The 20,368-nt window shown below is 44.0% G+C and overlaps 1 protein-coding gene across 1 annotated transcript in view; it reads right to left on the reverse strand.

Moving 5' to 3' along the window:
• The window catches only part of ak8 (adenylate kinase 8), a 197,267-nt gene extending 179,745 nt beyond the window's left edge, over positions 1–17,522 (reverse strand). Inside the window, exon 1 of the mRNA XM_079689397.1 lies at positions 17,499–17,522. The gene's annotated coding sequence lies outside the window, so the exon portion shown is untranslated. The remainder of the gene's footprint in view (positions 1–17,498) is intronic.
• Between the last annotated feature and the right edge of the window lie 2,846 nt (positions 17,523–20,368).

Here is a 20,368-nt window from a genome sequence, read left to right on the forward strand (position 1 = left end):
AGTTGATCAGGATCAAAGAAGAGTGTTTCTGCCCGGTTTTGAGCCGGGGACCTTTCGCGTGTTAGGCGAACGTGATGACCACTACACTACAGAAACTGCTGAAAAGCTAAGTACACGTTTGCGCGTATATGCAACATTGATATTTAATGATAAACCTTCAAAACAAAGGAGCACATGTTGATTTCTGAGACTCGGAGAGATTTTACAATGGATCCACTCACAGCTGCAGAGTCATGGACTTGCGTGACAGCAACTGTATACTGAACCCAAATGCTATCCTGGATAAGACCTGTAACCCCTCGAAGAGAGCCACCTAGGGTTGACGTGCTAGGATTGCTGGTAGAGCATTCCTCGTTAGTATAGTGGACAGTATCTCTGCTTGTCACGCAGAAGACCGGGGTTCGATTCCCCGACGGGGAGCATTTTCAATAACAGCCGGCCTTTATTCACCAAAGGAGGCAAGCATCAATCAGCTCATGAACGAGGAGGCCACCAAGAGGCCCTTGGAAACACTTTCGGATAAGCGCGTCCCTGAACCATGGCAACTGAACTTTCGTACGGTCATAATGATAACATCCATGACAAAGCTACCAAGTGCATGTTTCAAGTCATTGAAGGAGAACTACAACCAATGACCAAGGCAATGAACTCAACCATTTCACTTTTGACAGACAAAATCAAGCAAGGAAAGAAATCCCTTTACATTTTCCATTGTGACCGGACAAACTTTGAGCAGGAACGAAAAGAAAGTCCTTGGTTGCAGAATTGAAGTACCCTAAGCATAACTGCTATTAACAACCTTCAGTTCTTTACAGGACGACATGCCTCTTGGATTTGAATACACGGAGAGCCAAAGCCGTACAATTCAAAACCCACGCTCAACAAACAATTGTCTTGAAAAGACTCAACATTCAACTGCCAGATTTCTGAAAGTGCTTTTTACTCTATCTAGATTCCCCATAACATTTCTTGGTTGAGTTCTCTGAAGTTGATCAGGATCAAAGAAGAGTGTTTCTGCCCGGTTTTGAGCCGGGGACCTTTCGCGTGTTAGGCGAACGTGATGACCACTACACTACAGAAACTTCTGAAAAGCTAAGTACACGTTTGCGAGTATATGCAACATTGATATTTAATGATAAACCTTCAAAACAACGGAGCACATGTTGATTTCTGAGACTCGGAGAGATTTTACAATGGATCCACTCACAGCTGCAGAGTCATGGACTTTCGTGACAGCAACCGTATACTGAACCCAAATGCTATCCTGGATAAGACCTGTAACCCCTCGAAGAGAGACACCTAGGGTTGACGTGCTAGGATTGCTGGTAGAGCATTCCTCGTTAGTATAGTGGACAGTATCTCTGCTTGTCACGCAGAAGACCGGGGTTCGATTCCCCGACGGGGAGCATTTTCAATAACAGCCGGCCTTTATTCACCAAAGGAGGCAAGCATCAATCAGCTCATGAACGAGGATGCCACCAAGAGGCCCTTGGAAACACTTTCGGATAAGCGCGTCCCTGAACCATGGCAACTGAACTTTCGTACGGTCATAATGATAACATCCATGACAAAGCTACCAAGTGCATGTTTCAAGTCATTGAAGGAGAACTACAACCAATGACCAAGGCAATGAACTCAACCATTTCACTTTTGACAGACAAAATTAAGCAAGGAAAGAAATCCCTTTCCATTTTCCATTGTGACCGGACAAACTTTGAGCAGGAACAAAAAGAAAGTCCTTGGTTGCAGAATTGAAGTCCCCTAAGCATAACTGCTATTAACAACCTTCAGTTCTTTACAGGACGACATGCCTCTTGGATTTGAATAAACGGAGAGCCAAAGCCGTACAATTCAAAAGCCACGCTCAACAAACAATTGTCTTGAAAAGACTCAACATTCAACTGCCAGATTTCTGAAAGTGCTTTTTACTCTATCTAGATTCCCCATAACTTTTCTTGGTTGAGTTCTCTGAAGTTGATCAGGATCAAAGAAGAGTGTTTCTGCCCGGTTTTGAGCCGGGGACCTTTCGCGTGTTTGGCGAACGTGATGACCACTACACTACAGAAACTGCTGAAAAGCTAAGTACACGTTTGCGCGTATATGCAACATTGATATTTAATGATAAACCTTCAAAACAACGGAGCACATGTTGATTTCTGAGACTCGGAGAGATTTTACAATGGATCCACTCACAGCTGCAATCATCATGGACTTTCGTGACAGCAACTGTATACTGAACCCAAATGCTATCCTGGATAAGACCTGTAACCCCTCGAAGAGAGCCACCTAGGGTTGACGTGCTAGGATTGCTGGTAGAGCATTCCTCGTTAGTATAGTGGACAGTATCTCTGCTTGTCACGCAGAAGACCGGGGTTCGATTCCCCGACCGGGAGCATTTTCAATAACAGCCGGCCTTTATTCACCAAAGGAGGCAAGCATCAATCAGCTCATGAACGAGGATGCCACCAAGAGGCCCTTGGAAACACTTTTGGATAAGCGCGTCCCTGAACAATGGCAACTGAACTTTCGTACGGTCATAATGATAACATCCATGACAAAGCTACCAAGTGCATGTTTCAAGTCATTGAAGGAGAACTACAACCAATGACCAAGGCAATGAACTCAACCATTTCACTTTTGACAGACAAAATCAAGCAAGGAAAGAAATCCCTTTACATTTTCCATTGTGACCGGACAAACTTTGAGCAGGAACAAAAAGAAAGTCCTTGGTTGCAGAATTGAAGTACCCTAAGCATAACTGCTATTAACAACCTTCAGTTCTTTACAGGACGACATGCCTCTTGGATTTGAATACACGGAGAGCCAAAGCCGTACAATTCAAAAGCCACGCTCAACAAACAATTGTCTTGAAAAGACTCAACATTCAACTGCCAGATTTCTGAAAGTGCTTTTTACTCTATCTAGATTCCCCATAACTTTTCTTGGTTGAGTTCTCTGAAGTTGATCAGGATCAAAGAAGAGTGTTTCTGCCCAGTTTTGAGCCGGGGACCTTTCGCGTGTTAGGCGAACGTGATGACCACTACACTACAGAAACTGCTGAAAAGCTAAGTACACGTTTGCGCGTATATGCAACATTGATATTTAATGATAAACCTTCAAAACAACGGAGCACATGTTGATTTCTGAGACTCGGAGAGATTTTACAATGGATCCACTCACAGCTGCAGCGTCATGGACTTTCGTGACAGCAACTGTATACTGAACCCAAATGCTATCCTGGATAAGACCTGTAACCCCTCGAAGAGAGCCACCTAGGGTTGACGTGCTAGGATTGCTGGTAGAGCATTCCTCGTTAGTATAGTGGACAGTATCTCTACTTGTCACGCAGAAGACCGGGGTTCGATTCCCCGACGGGGAGCATTTTCAATAACAGCCGGCCTTTATTCACCAAAGGAGGCAAGCATCAATCAGCTCATGAACGAGGATGCCACCAAGAGGCCCTTGGAAACACTTTCGGATAAGCGCGTCCCTGAACCATGGCAACTGAACTTTCGTACGGTCATAATGATAACATCCATGACAAAGCTACCAAGTGCATGTTTCAAGTCATTGAAGGAGAACTACAACCAATGACCAAGGCAATGAACTCAACCATTTCACTTTTGACAGACAAAATCAAGCAAGGAAAGAAATCCCTTTACATTTTCCATTGTGACCGGACAAACTTTGAGCATGAACGAAAAGAAAGTCCTTGGTTGCAGAATTGAAGTACCCTAAGCATAACTGCTATTAACAACCTTCAGTTCTTTACAGGACGACATGCCTCTTGGATTTGAATACACGGAGAGCCAAAGCCGTACAATTCAAAAGCCACGCTCAACAAACAATTGTCTTGAAAAGACTCAACATTCAACTGCCAGATTTCTGAAAGTGCTTTTTACTCTATCTAGATTCCCCATAACTTTTCTTGGTTGAGTTCTCTGAAGTTGATCAGGATCAAAGAAGAGTGTTTCTGCCCGGTTTTGAGCCGGGGACCTTTCGCGTGTTAGGCGAACGTGATGACCACTACACTACAGAAACTTCTGAAAAGCTAAGTACACGTTTGCGCGTATATGCAACATTGATATTTAATGATAAACCTTCAAAACAACGGAGCACATGTTGATTTCTCAGACTCGGAGAGATTTTACAATGGATCCACTCACAGCTGCAGCGTCATGGACTTTTGTGACAGCAACTGTATACTGAACCCAAATGCTATCCTGGATAAGACCTGTAACCCCTCGAAGAGAGCCACCTAGGGTTGACGTGCTAGGACTGCTGGTAGAGCTTTCCTCGTTAGTATAGTGGACAGTATCTCTGCTTGTCACGCAGAAGACCGGGGTTCGATTCCCCGACGGGGAGCATTTTCAATAACAGCCGGCCTTTATTCACCAAAGGAGGCAAGCATCAATCAGCTCATGAACGAGGATGCCACCAAGAGGCCCTTGGAAACACTTTCGGATAAGCGCGTCCCTGAACCATGGCAACTGAACTTTCGTACGGTCATAATGATAACATCCATGACAAAGCTACCAAGTGCATGTTTCAAGTCATTGAAGGAGAACTACAACCAATGACCAAGGCAATGAACTCAACCATTTCACTTTTGACAGACAAAATCAAGCAAGGAAAGAAATCCCTTTCCATTTTCCATTGTGACCGGACAAACTTTGAGCAGGAACGAAAAGAAAGTCCTTGGTTGCAGAATTGAAGTACCCTAAGCATAACTGCTATTAACAACCTTCAGTTCTTTACAGGACGACATGCCTCTTGGATTTGAATACACAGAGAGCCAAAGCCGTACAATTCAAAAGCCACGCTCAACAAACAATTGTCTTGAAAAGACTCAACTGCCATATTTCTGAAAGTGCTTTTTACTCTATCTAGATTCCCCATAACTTGTCTTGGTTGAGTTCTCTGAAGTTGATCAGGATCAAAGAAGAGTGTTTCTGCCCGGTTTTGAGCCGGGGACCTTTCGCGTGTTAGGCGAACGTGATGACCACTACACTACAGAAACTTCTGAAAAGCTAAGTACACGTTTGCGCGTATATGCAACATTGATATTTAATGATAGACCTTCAAAACAACGGAGCACATGTTGATTTCTGAGACTCGGAGAGATTTTACAATGGATCCACTCACAGCTGCAGAGTCATGGACTTTCGTGACAGCAACTGTATACTGAACCCAAATGCTATCCTGGATAAGACCTGTAACCCCTCGAAGAGAGCCACCTAGAGTTGACGGGCTAGGATTGCTGGTAGAGCATTCCTCGTTAGTATAGTGGACAGTATCTCTGCTTGTCACGCAGAAGACCGAGGTTCGATTCCCCGACGGGGAGCATTTTCAATAACAGCCGGCCTTTATTCACCAAAGGAGGCAAACATCAATCAGCTCATGAACGAGGATGCCACCAAGAGGCCCTTGGAAACACTTTCGGATAAGCGCGTCCCTGAACCATGGCAACTGAACTTTCGTACGGTCATAATGATAACATCCATGACAAAGCTACCAAGTGCATGTTTCAAGTCATTGAAGGAGAACTACAACCAATGACCAAGGCAATGAACTCAACCATTGCACTTTTGGCAGACAAAATCAAGCAAGGAAAGAAATCCCTTTATATTTTCCATTGTGACCGGACAAACTTTGAGCAGGAACGAAAAGAAAGTCCTTGGTTGCAGAATTGAAGTACCCAAAGCATAACTGCTATTAACAACCTTCAGTTCTTTACAGGACGACATGCCTCTTGGATTTGAATACACGGAGAGCCAAAGCCGTACAATTCAAAAGCCACGCTCAACAAACAATTGTCTTGAAAAGACTCAAAATTCAACTGCCAGATTTCTGAAAGTGCTTTTTACTCTATCTAGATTCCCCATAACTTTACTTGGTTGAGTTCTCTGAAGTTGATCAGGATCAAAGATGAGTGTTTCTGCCTGGTTTTGAGCCGGGGACCTTTCGCGTGTTAGGCGAACGTGATGACCACTACACTACAGAAACTTCTGAAAAGCTAAGTACACGTTTGCGCGTATATGCAACATTGATATTTAATGATAAACCTTCAAAACAACGGAGCACATGTTGATTTCTGAGACTCGGAGAGATTTTACAATGGATCCACTCACAGCTGCAGCGTCATGGACTTTTGTGACAGCAACTGTATATTGAACCCAAATGCTATCCTGGATAAGACCTGTAACCCCTCGAAGAGAGCCACCTAGGGTTGACGTACTAGGATTGCTGGTAGAGCATTCCTCGTTAGTATAGTGGACAGTATCTCTGCTTGTCACGCAGAAGACCGGGGTTCGATTCCCCGACGGGGAGCATTTTCAATAACAGCCGGCCTTTATTCACCAAAGGAGGCAAGCATCAATCAGCTCATGAACGAGGATGCCACCAAGAGGCCCTTGGAAACACTTTCGGATAAGCGCGTCCCTGAACCATGGCAACTGAACTTTCGTACAGTCATAATGATAACATCCATGACAAAGCCACCAAGTGCATGTTTCAAGTCATTGAAGGAGAACTACAACCAATGACCAAGGCAATGAACTCAACCATTTCAATTTTGACAGACAAAATCAAGCAAGGAAAGAAATCCCTTTATATTTTCCATTGTGACCGGACAAACTTTGAGCAGGAACGAAAAGAAAGTCCTTGGTTGCAGAATTGAAGTACCCTAAGCATAACTGCTATTAACAACCTTCAGTTCTTTACAGGACGACATGCCTCTTGGATTTGAATACACGGAGAGCCAAAGCCGTACAATTCAAAAGCCACGCTCAACAAACAATTGTCTTGAAAAGACTCAACATTCAACTGCCAGATTTCTGAAAGTGCTTTTTACTCTTTCTAGATTCCCCATAACTTTTCTTGGTTGAGTTCTCTGAAGTTGATCAGGATCAAAGAAGAGTGTTTCTGCTCGGTTTTGAGCCGGGGACCTTTCGCGTGTTAGGCGAACGTGATGACCAGTACACTACAGAAACTTCTGAAAAGCTAAGTACACGTTTGCGCGTATATGCAACATTGATATTTAATGATAAAGCTTCAAAACAACGGAGCACATGTTGATTTCTGAGACTCGGAGAGATTTTACAATGGATCCACTCACAGCTGCAGAGTCATGGACTTTCGTGACAGCAACTGTATACTGAACCCAAATGCTATCCTGGATAAGACCTGTAACCCCTCGAAGAGAGCCACCTAGGGTTGACGTGCTAGGATTGCTGGTAGAGCATTCCTCGTTAGTATAGTGGACAGTATCTCTGCTTGTCACGCAGAAGACCGGGGTTCGATTCCCCGACGGGGAGAATTTTCAATAACAGCCGGCCTTTATTCACCAAAGGAGGCAAGCATCAATCAGCTCATGAACGAGGATGCCACCAAGAGGCCCTTGGAAACACTTTCTGATAAGCGCGTCCCTGAACCATGGCAACTGAACTTTCGTACGGTCATAATGATAACATCCACGACAAAGCTACCAAGTGCATGTTTCAAGTCATTGAAGGAGAACTACAACCAATGACCAAGGCAATGAACTCTACCATTTCACTTTTGAAAGACAAAATCAAGCAAGGAAAGAAATCCCTTTATATTTTCCATTGTGACCGGACAAACTTTGAGCAGGATCAAAAAGAAAGTCCTTGGTTGCAGAATTGAAGTACCCTAAGCATAACTGCTATTAACAACCTTCAGTTCTTTACAGGACGACATGCCTCTTGGATTTGAATACACGGAGAGCCAAAGCCGTACAATTCAAAAGCCACGCTCAACAAACAATTGTCTTGAAAAGACTCAACTGCCATATTTCTGAAAGTGCTTTTTACTCTATCTAGATTCCCCATAACTTTTCTTGGTTGAGTTCTCTGAAGTTGATCAGGATCAAAGAAGAGTGTTTCTGCCCGGTTTTGAGCCGGGGACCTTTCGCGTGTTAGGCGAACGTGATGACCACTACACTACAGAAACTTCTGAAAAGCTAAGTACACGTTTGCGCGTATATGCAACATTGATATTTAATGATAAACCTTCAAAACAACGGAGCACATGTTGATTTCTGAGACTCGGAGAGATTTTACAATGGATCCACTCACAGCTGCAGAGTCATGGACTTGCGTGACAGCAACTGTATACTGAACCCAAATGCTATCCTGGATAAGACCTGTAACCACTCGAAGAGAGCCACCTAGGGTTGACGTGCTAGGATTGCTGGTAGAGCATTCCTCGTTAGTATAGTGGACAGTATCTCTGCTTGTCACGCAGAAGACCGGGGTTCGATTCCCCGACGGGGAGCATTTTCAATAAAAGCCGGCCTTTATTCACCAAAGGAGGCAAGCATCAATCAGCTCATGAACGAGGAGGCCACCAAGAGGCCCTTGGAAACACTTTCGGATAAGCGCGTCCCTGAACCATGGCAACTGAACTTTCGTACGGTCATAATGATAACATCCATGACAAAGCTACCAAGTGCATGTTTCAAGTCATTGAAGGAGAACTACAACCAATGACCAAGGCAATGCACTCAAACATTTCACTTTTGACAGACAAAATTAAGCAAGGAAAGAAATCCCTTTCCATTTTCCATTGTGACCGGACAAACTTTGAGCAGGAACAAAAAGAAAGTCCTTGGTTGCAGAATTGAAGTACCCTAAGCATAACTGCTATTAACAACCTTCAGTTCTTTACAGGACGACATGCCTCTTGGATTTGAATACACGGAGAGCCAAAGCCGTACAATTCAAAAGCCACGCTCAACAAACAATTGTCTTGAAAAGACTCAACATTCAACTGCCAGATTTCTGAAAGTGCTTTTTACTCTATCTAGATTCCCCATAACTTTTCTTGGTTGAGTTCTCTGAAGTTGATCAGGATCAAAGAAGAGTGTTTCTGCCCGGTTTTGAGCCGGGGACCTTTCGCGTGTTAGGCGAACGTGATGACCACTACACTACAGAAACTGCTGAAAAGCTAAGTACACGTTTGCGCGTATATGCAACATTGATATTTAATGATAAACCTTCAAAACAACGGAGCACATGTTGATTTCTGAGACTCGGAGAGATTTTACAATGGATCCACTCACAGCTGCAGCGTCATGGACTTTCGTGACAGCAACTGTATACTGAACCCAAATGCTATCCTGGATAAGACCTGTAACCCCTCGAAGAGAGCCACCTAGGGTTGACGTGCTAGGATTGCTGGTAGAGCATTCCTCGTTAGTATAGTGGACAGTATCTCTACTTGTCACGCAGAAGACCGGGGTTCGATTCCCCGACGGGGAGCATTTTCAATAACAGCCGGCCTTTATTCACCAAAGGAGGCAAGCATCAATCAGCTCATGAACGAGGATGCCACCAAGAGGCCCTTGGAAACACTTTTGGATAAGCGCGTCCCTGAACAATGGCAACTGAACTTTCGTACGGTCATAATGATAACATCCATGACAAAGCTACCAAGTGCATGTTTCAAGTCATTGAAGGAGAACTACAACCAATGACCAAGGCAATGAACTCAACCATTTCACTTTTGACAGACAAAATCAAGCAAGGAAAGAAATCCCTTTACATTTTCCATTGTGACCGGACAAACTTTGAGCAGGAACAAAAAGAAAGTCCTTGGTTGCAGAATTGAAGTACCCTAAGCATAACTGCTATTAACAACCTTCAGTTCTTTACAGGACGACATGCCTCTTGGATTTGAATACACGGAGAGCCAAAGCCGTACAATTCAAAAGCCACGCTCAACAAACAATTGTCTTGAAAAGACTCAACATTCAACTGCCAGATTTCTGAAAGTGCTTTTTACTCTATCTAGATTCCCCATAACTTTTCTTGGTTGAGTTCTCTGAAGTTGATCAGGATCAAAGAAGAGTGTTTCTGCCCAGTTTTGAGCCGGGGACCTTTCACGTGTTAGGCGAACGTGATGACCACTACACTACAGAAACTGCTGAAAAGCTAAGTACACGTTTGCGCGTATATGCAACATTGATATTTAATGATAAACCTTCAAAACAACGGAGCACATGTTGATTTCTGAGACTCGGAGAGATTTTACAATGGATCCACTCACAGCTGCAGCGTCATGGACTTTCGTGACAGCAACTGTATACTGAACCCAAATGCTATCCTGGATAAGACCTGTAACCCCTCGAAGAGAGCCACCTAGGGTTGACGTGCTAGGATTGCTGGTAGAGCATTCCTCGTTAGTATAGTGGACAGTATCTCTACTTGTCACGCAGAAGACCGGGGTTCGATTCCCCGACGGGGAGCATTTTCAATAACAGCCGGCCTTTATTCACCAAAGGAGGCAAGCATCAATCAGCTCATGAACGAGGATGCCACCAAGAGGCCCTTGGAAACACTTTCGGATAAGCGCGTCCCTGAACCATGGCAACTGAACTTTCGTACAGTCATAATGATAACATCCATGACAAAGCTACCAAGTGCATGTTTCAAGTCATTGAAGGAGAACTACAACCAATGACCAAGGCAATGAACTCAACCATTTCACTTTTGACAGACAAAATCAAGCAAGGAAAGAAATCCCTTTACATTTTCCATTGTGACCGGACAAACTTTGAGCATGAACGAAAAGAAAGTCCTTGGTCTCAGAATTGAAGTACCCTAAGCATAACTGCTATTAACAACCTTCAGTTCTTTACAGGACGACATGCCTCTTGGATTTGAATACACGGAGAGCCAAAGCCGTACAATTCAAAAGCCACGCTCAACAAACAATTGTCTTGAAAAGACTCAACATTCAACTGCCAGATTTCTGAAAGTGCTTTTTACTCTATCTAGATTCCCCATAACTTTTCTTGGTTGAGTTCTCTGAAGTTGATCAGGATCAAAGAAGAGTGTTTCTGCCCGGTTTTGAGCCGGGGACCTTTCGCGTGTTAGGCGAACGTGATGACCACTACACTACAGAAACTTCTGAAAAGCTAAGTACACGTTTGCGAGTATATGCAACATTGATATTTAATGATAGACCTTCAAAACAACGGAGCACATGTTGATTTCTGAGACTCGGAGAGATTTTACAATGGATCCACTCACAGCTGCAGCGTCATGGACTTTCGTGACAGCAACTGTATACTGAACCCAAATGATATCCTGGATAAGACCTGTAACCCCTCGAAGAGAGACACCTAGGGTTGACGTGCTAGGATTGCTGGTAGAGCATTCCTCGTTAGTATAGTGGACAGTATCTCTGCTTGTCACGCAGAAGACCGGGGTTCGATTCCCCGACGGGGAGCATTTTCAATAACAGCCGGCCTTTATTCACCAAAGGAGGCAAGCATCAATCAGCTCATGAACGAGGATGCCACCAAGAGGCCCTTGGAAACACTTTTGGATAAGCGCGTCCCTGAACCATGGCAACTGAACTTTCGTACGGTCATAATGATAACATCCATGACAAAGCTACCAAGTGCATGTTTCAAGTCATTGAAGGAGAACTACAACCAATGACCAAGGCAATGAACTCAACCATTGCACTTTTGACAGACAAAATCAAGCAAGGAAAGAAATCCCTTTATATTTTCCATTGTGACCGTACAAACTTTGAGCAGGAACAAAAAGAAAGTCCTTGGTTGCAGAATTGAAGTACCCTAAGCATAACTGCTATTAACAACCTTCAGTTCTTTACAGGACGACATGCCTCTTGGATTTGAATACACGGAGAGCCAAAGCCGTACAATTCAAAAGCCACGCTCAACAAACAATTGTCTTGAAAAGACTCAACTGCCATATTTCTGAAAGTGCTTTTTACTCTATCTAGATTCCCCATAACTTTTCTTGGTTGAGTTCTCTGAAGTTGATCAGGATCAAAGAAGAGTGTTTCTGCCCGGTTTTGAGCCGGGGACCTTTCGCGTGTTAGGCGAACGTGATGACCACTACACTACAGAAACTGCTGAAAAGCTAAGTACACGTTTGCGCGTATATGCAACATTGATATTTAATGATAAACCTTCAAAACAACGGAGCACATGTTGATTTCTGAGACTCGGAGAGATTTTACAATGGATCCACTCACAGCTGCAGAGTCATGGACTTGCGTGACAGCAACTGTATACTGAACCCAAATGCTATCCTGGATAAGACCTGTAACCCCTCGAAGAGAGCCACCTAGGGTTGACGTGCTAGGATTGCTGGTAGAGCATTCCTCGTTAGTATAGTGGACAGTATCTCTGCTTGTCACGCAGAAGACCGGGGTTCGATTCCCCGACGGGGAGCATTTTCAATAAAAGCCGGCCTTTATTCACCAAAGGAGGCAAGCATCAATCAGCTCCTGAACGAGGAGGCCACCAAGAGGCCCTTGGAAACACTTTCGGATAAGCGCGTCCCTGAACCATGGCAACTGAACTTTCGTACGGTCATAATGATAACATCCATGACAAAGCTACCAAGTGCATGTTTCAAGTCATTGAAGGAGAACTACAACCAATGACCAAGGCAATGAACTCAACCATTTCACTTTTGACAGACAAAATTAAGCAAGGAAAGAAATCCCTTTCCATTTTCCATTGTGACCGGACAAACTTTGAGCAGGAACAAAAAGAAAGTCCTTGGTTGCAGAATTGAAGTACCCTAAGCATAACTGCTATTAACAACCTTCAGTTCTTTACAGGACGACATGCCTCTTGGATTTGAATACACGGAGAGCCAAAGCCGTACAATTCAAAAGCCACGCTCAACAACAATTGTCTTGAAAAGACTCAACATTCAACTGCCAGATTTCTGAAAGTGCTTTTTACTCTATCTAGATTCCCCATAACTTTTCTTGGTTGAGTTCTCTGAAGTTGATCAGGATCAAAGAAGAGTGTTTCTGCCCGGTTTTGAGCCGGGGACCTTTCGCGTGTTAGGCGAACGTGATGACCACTACACTACAGAAACTGCTGAAAAGCTAGGTACACGTTTGCGCGTATATGCAACATTGATATTTAATGATAAACCTTCAGAACAACGGAGCACATGTTGATTTCTGAGACTCGGAGAGATTTTACAATGGAGTTTTTAATGACATCCTCCTGGCAAATGACTCTGGGGACTATGTGATTCTTGTCCTCCTGGATTTAACTGCGGCTTTTGATACTGTGGACTACAACATTTTAGTGCCTCGGTTACAGCACCTAGTGGGTATTTCTGGTACTGCCTTGGACTGGTTCAAGTCCAATCTGGCAGACAGAACCATGTGCGTAAGCCTTGGTGGTTCTGAGTCCCACCCTGCTCCACTGTCATATGGGGTTCCACAGGGTTCAATTTTAGGGCCCCTGCTTTTCTCATTGTACCTGCTGCCCCTGGGTTCCATCTTGAGGAAGCATGGTATCTCCTTCCATTGTTATGCTGATGACAGCCAGATCTATATGCCACTAAAAAAGAAGGATGCTTTCTCTCTGCAACCGCTTCTGTTATGTCTTGAAGACATTAAAGCCTGGATGTCTTTAAACTTTTTAAAATTCAATGAAAATAAGACAGAAGTGATTGTGTTCGGTCCCAGTGGCTCATGTAAACCCCCTCCTGTTGACTTGGGCCCCTTGATGCATTACAGGAAGCCAACAGTGACAAACTTGGGTTTTAAGATGGACAGTGATTTTAAACTTGACCGGCAAATTGGGGCAGTAGTGAAGTCCAGTTTTTTTTATCTTAGGAAGCTGGCAAAGGTGAAGCCCTTCCTTGGACACAAGCACTTTGAAATAGTAATCCATGCCTTTATTACATCTCGGCTGGATTACTGTAATGCACTGTATTTTGGAGTCAGCCAGTCCTCCCTCGCACGTCTCCAGTTAGTCCAAAATGCTGCCGCACGCCTTCTGACTGGAACACGTAAGAGGGAGCACATTACTCCCATTTTAGCCTCCCTCCACTGGCTGCCTGTGCATTTTAGAGTCCATTTTAAGATTCTTTTATTTGTTTTTAAATCTTTTAACGGTCTCGCCCCGCCGTACCTCTCAGAGCTGCTCCATCCTTACTCTCCTGCCCGGTGCCTCAGGTCAGCTGATCAGCTGCTCCTGGAGGTACCGAGGTCTAAACGGAAGCTCAGAGGGGATAGAGCCTTTTCCGCTGCCGGTCCCAAACTGTGGAATGGCCTCCCATTGACCATTAGACAAGCCCCTTCACTGTCCATTTTAAAACTCCCCTAAAAACCCATTTTTATTCCTTGGCTTTTAACCCAGCATGAGACTCTGATCTGTTTGTTTTTATATGCTTCATTGGTTTTGTTGTTTTTATATTGTTATTTATTGTTGTTTTGTTTTTGTTTTTTATGGCGTGTACAGCACTTTGTTTCAGCTCCGGCTGTTTTGAAAAGGGCTTAATAAATAAAGTTGAGTTGAGTTGAGTTGATCCACTCACAGCTGCAGCGTCATGGACTTTCGTGACAGCAACTGTATACTGAACCCAAATGCTATCCTGGATAAGACCTGTAACCCCTCGAAGAGAGCCACCTAGGGTTGACGTGCTAGGATTGCTGGTAGAGCTTTCCTCGTTAGTATAGTGGACAGTATCTCTGCTTGTCACGCAGAAGACCGGGGTTCGATTCCCCGACGGGGAGCATTTTCAATAACAGCCGGCCTTTATTCACCAAAGGAGGCAAGCATCAATCAGCTCATGAACGAGGATGCCACCAAGAGGCCCTTGGAAACACTTTCGGATAAGCGCGTCCCTGAACCATGGCAACTGAACTTTCGTACGGTCATAATGATAACATCCATGACAAAGCTACCAAGTGCATGTTTCAAGTCATTGAAGGAGAACTACAACCAATGACCAAGGCAATGCACTCAACCATTTCACTTTTGACAGACAAAATCAAGCAAGGAAAGAAATCCCTTTATATTTTCCATTGTGACCGGACAAACTTTGAGCAGGAACAAAAAGAAAGTCCTTGGTTGCAGAATTGAAGTACCCTAAGCATAACTGCTATTAACAACCTTCAGTTCTTTACAGGACGACATGCCTCTTGGATTTGAATACACGGAGAGCCAAAGCCGTACAATTCAAAAGCCACGCTCAACAAACAATTGTCTTGAAAAGACTCAACATTCAACTGCCAGATTTCTGAAAGTGCTTTTTACTCTATCTAGATTCCCCATAACTTTTCTTGGTTGAGTTCTCTGAAGTTGATCAGGATCAAAGAAGAGTGTTTCCGCCCGGTTTTGAGCCGGGGACCTTTCGCGTGTTAGGCGAACGTGATGACCACTACACTACAGAAACTGCTGAAAATCTAAGTACACGTTTGCGCGTAGATGCAACATTGATATTTAATGATAAACCTTCAAAACAACGGAGCACATGTTGATTTCTGAGACTGCAGACAAACTTTGAGCAAGAACGAAAAGAAAGTCCTTGGTTGCAGAATTGAAGTACCCTAAGCATAACTGCTATTAACAACCTTCAGTTCTTTGCAGGACGACATGCCTCTTCGATTTGAATACACGGTGAGCCAAAGCCGTACAATTCAAAATCAATTTTCCATCTTGATAAAGGCAGCGCATACCAGATCCAATCGCTCTTCTTTACCTTCGGCAATAGATGCACTTAAAAAATACAATTGCAGGAGTTTGGCTTTTATGTTCATTGTGTCTGAGGCACTGATGATTGTCTGTTGAGTAAGCAAGTACCTTCTCAAAGTACGGTTCGACAAAGATTTGAACTCGGATCGCTGGATTCAGAGTCCAAAGTGCTAACCATTACACTATTGAACCACACGGAATGTGGGCACAATCTATCGTTTTATGTGGGAGTTGTTTTGAATGAAACAGCCGTGATATTCAGTAAGTAAAGAGAGTTCCCTGACCGGGAATCAAACCCTGGCGCGACGGTGAGAGCGCCGAATCCTAGCCACTAGAACACCAGTGAATGCTGTATGTGAAGCTTGTGAAACGGAATGCATGGAATGTATGACAGCTGGCAGCTGGAGAGTAGTGAAAACAGCTCCAGTAGAGTTCAATATCTACCTCTTCACAGTAATGTAATGTAGTGTGGAGGTAAAGGGCAGAGTGAGCAAGTTACCACTCATCCCCTTGTTTCTTCACAAAGTTTCTCTGGGAGCCTGGCTTGTTTTAGTTTCTCAGGGAAGTAGAGTCTTTGCTGGGCCTTTTTAACCTGGTGTGATGTGTTGGAGGTCCTTGTAAGAAGTTTTGACTTATTGACTTCAAGAAACTTGAAGTTCTCCACGCCTTCCATTTCTCCATACATATGGTGGACTTCCTTCTTTGTTATCCTGCAGTCAATCGTCAACTCCTTGGTTTCAGGGGTGTTAAGGACCAGGTTGTTGTCCTAACGCCACTCACATTAATCCCTTGACTTGACTAGATAGACTTATTCTCAAGTCACTCTTCATCTTCTATATTGCAACCACTATCCTGCTACAACTGAGATGTAGAAGCTGGCTTTTTTCAGGGTACTCAAAGAAAGGTTCCACCGAGACTTGTGAACAGGGTTAAAATTGTCAGAGAGAATCTGCTGATCCAAAGCATTTACAATTAGCAGAGGGTAGTTTCGATCTATCGATCTCTGGGTTATGGGCCCAGCACGCTTCCGCTGCGCCACTCTGCTCGATGTTTAGCACTCCAAGGCTGGCAAAAATGTACTGTACTCATTGTCGGCCGTTTCAATTTTCAACCTTGACAAAGGCAGCGCATACCAGTGGCGGATTTAGGATTGTAGGAGATCCGGAGCTTAGCCCAGGAGTTGTTGGGGGGTGCAGGGGTAAAGTGCTATTTTTTTTACAACTGGGGGGTGGACCGAACATCCTTTAGGGTGGTCGTCGCGTCCTTTAGGGGGGTCCGGGGGCATGCTCCCCCGGGAAGATTTTTTTATTTAATATTGAAGTTTAAAGCATCAATCTGGTGCACTTTGAGAGCAACATTAACCCTACCTTAATAATACCTTAAAGCGGACAAAAGGCACTGGAGAACACTTCTTCATTAACACCCTTTAATGAAGCAAACTAATGCCTTAACTCACTCAAATACAGTCCTTTACTTATTTCGGTGAAACGAATGTGCGTAGATTTCTAAAGGATGCGGATAGTCTCACCTTGATTCTGGCGCATTGCTTATCGTTTTATAGATCTATTCTCATCCACCATCTTTGTTTGTGACGTAAAGAGTGTAAGAGACACGTTTCTGAATCGGACACTCAGAGTGGATGCAGTCACAGCCAATCAGAGTCTGATTCAGAGGGTTCCTGTCAGTTCCGTTGCTATGGTTCCGTTGTTATGTGTACTGAAACGAGAGGCGGTATAATTCCACGCTCGAAAACAATATAAAAATTGGAATACGTTATTTTAGTGTCTTAAAGGTAGACTGAGGTATGAAGGGTTAACGTTACATCTTAGGATCATTTGTAGTCATGTTCTGTATACATACTAACATATAAGGGTATACTTAGTGTGGTTACTCCATGTTTACTCGCTATAACATTAACATTACATCACTCTTTTTCACTTCTTACTCAGTCAGCCAGACTGCAGATATCACCATTAGATTCACAAACCTGAAACATCATCCATTTCTTCACTGCTGGTGAGGACATTGTTGTCAGCTGCTGATACTAATGCTGCTGCTGCTGCTGCAGCTTGTGGCGCCTGCTTCGATGAAAATAACTTTCTAATATCCATAACTTTCTAGGCTATTAGCTTAAAACTTGTCAGGCTCTAGGAAGGATCACTTCTTCTTCAGGGCAGGGAGGGCTACGCAGTACGCGGGCTAATGTCCCGCAGCGGCTGCCTCTCTGGTGGACTCCGGTACTGCACATTACTCCCAAGACATTTAAAAAAAAAACATCCGGGGCTTGAGCCCAAGTAGCCACCCCCTAGCGCCGCCACTGGCGCATACCAGATCCAATCGTTCTTCTTTACCTTTTGCAATAGATGCCCTTAAAATACAATTGCAGGAGTTTTGCCTTTTATGTTCATTGTGTCTGAGGCACTGAAGATTGTCTGTTGAGTAAGCAAGTACCTACACTCAAAGTAAGGTCGTTTAAAGTCTGTGTTGCTGTTTTATCTAATCCGCCGTCCACCGCCATCATACCCTTCTGTCGCTTCACGTTTCTGGATTATTGATTACAAATCTGAAAGGAGCCGGTCATCTCCCAACCACCTTGAAAACCAGGACTGGATTTCCCAAACCGACTGGATTGAATAAAATGACTGACCTTCTCCCGTGGTAAATGTACTGTTTCATATATTTTGAAGAAAACCCGAAGTGGAACGTTTTGGATTTAAAATTGAACAGTGGGAAGAAGGATTGTTTGATTTTTTGTGGGGTATTCGAAATACACTTGCTATTTGTGATTATAATTTTGAGATGTGTCTTTTCTTATTTTTCTAATGTCATTCAATGTTAGATGTTTGCAGTGAGGTGTCTTTGTGCAGTAGGCCTACAGACTTACTGGGATCACAATCTGAAATGTCAGGAGAGACCTGACTGGCACCATAAACATAAATAAAGAAACCTGAAAAAGTAAGTCAAACTGTACCCCCCCCCCCCCCCATTTGAGAATCACTGCCAAAGAGAGTATTCCTCCTCCTCTTCTTCCTCCTCCTCTTCCTTCTCTTCCTCCTCCTCCTCTTCCTCCTCCTCCTCTTTATCTCTATCAGTCAACAGTAAATAGAAACATCTCACCTCCTCCTTCTCCCAGCCAATCAGGGGCAGAGCTGCACAGTGACAGGCCACGTTCAGCCCCGCCCCTTAAAGTGAGGATTCCCGTGGGGGAGGAGTCAGACTCGAGGCAGGGACCTGATTCACAGATTCTCATGACTTTGTTTTACAATATGTAGTGCCTTTTACTCTCAATTCTCTCTTGTATTCTATTTTGAATTAAAATACCATACATCTATCTTATACTAAAGCGAGAGATTAAAGAGATTTGAAATGTATAAATGATCTAAAGGTAATGTCAGTACTTTTCAGACTGATGTTAGTGACTCTGAACCTCATTTTGGTAGCTTTCTTTCTTTGTATTTTGTGATGTCTTCTATACTATATGTATGTTTAGTATTTATATTGTATTTTATATATTTATGCACAGATCTTTAATGAGTCTTCTTCCATCTTATACGAGTGTACAGTATTTTTATATATTTATTGTATTTTTATATACAGATTTTTAATGTGAAAATAAGAAACTTAAGACACATCCAACAGAGAGTAATGTAGGCCTGTTATACTGAGTGATATATATTTTACACACTGCTCTGCTTTCTGCATGCGCTGTCATGCTATGTTGCACGCACGGCTGCTTTGCGCAGTTCCAGTTGTGCATTGCAGAGAGCGCTCATTAGGGCAGCCTCTGTCTGCACAACACCTGTCACACTGGCTGTGTGAGGCTGTGTCACAGGCGTGTGTCTCCTCTGGGGTGGATCCTCCGGAGAACATCAGAGCGCACGGCACCAGAGGAACTTCAACCTCTACGGCTTTGCACGGAGGAATGACAGTGGAAGACATTTGCACTGCTGCATCTTGGTCTTCCCCCTGTTCTTTTATTCTTTTTATTTGAGGGATGTCTCCCTTTCCTCTCTGACACATTCAGGATTGAAGGTCCTGTCAGAGTGAGTAATGTCGGGGACTCAACTGCGTGCCCTCTCTCCTGCCTGTCGGCACTTAGAGAGCTGCCCTTTTCCCTCTTTTACCTCATTCACACCAACACAACTCCGGTTCAAGCTCCGAGCTAGAGCTTTTCAGGTTCAGAACCGGTTCTTCGGTTTAGCTCAGGCCCTTTTCACACCGCCCAGAGTCCGACTGGTGCTGCGTCATTGCATCATCCTTTGCGTCATGACGTAACCGTTTGCGTGCCTGCTTCATAAAGCCAAACCGCGCGGAAACCCCTCACACCTGACACCGACAACAATGGCCGATTGTGCTCCAGCTTCCTCTGTACCTCTTCGGAAGACCAGATTCCCAGTAGGTAGCTGGTCTCTTCAGTGGACCACTGCTGCTTGTTAACAACCGCCTCGACGTAAGCGTGACGTATGCAGTGCTTTTGCTCTGGCCGGACAATTCTTTGGTGCTTGAAACGAACCGGATTCCGGAGCCAAGAGGCTGCTTCGCTGTGGTGTGAACAGGAAAACCCGGTGCTTTTCAAGCTCCAGCTCCGAACCGGCCCTGAAACACCGTTGGTGTGAATGACGTATTTGATCGTTTTAACAAGTGGGACTTTGGTCTCTACTCTTTATAACGACAGGTAGCCTATTTAGCCTACCTTCATTCCCTTATGGAGAATATTCATTGTGTAATGCTATATTCCCTGGGACTGTGATGCTCCGTTACGCATGGCGAAATGGACATGGGTTATTAATTGAGTAGGTGTGTTTTTGTGCTTCTGGTAACGGACGGACCAGTGGGGCGTGGACTACATCCTGCTTC

The sequence above is a fragment of the Notothenia rossii genome (genome assembly GCF_949606895.1).
Source record: "Notothenia rossii genome assembly, chromosome: 6".
In the NCBI taxonomy this organism is placed as follows: Eukaryota; Metazoa; Chordata; class Actinopteri; order Perciformes; family Nototheniidae; genus Notothenia; species Notothenia rossii.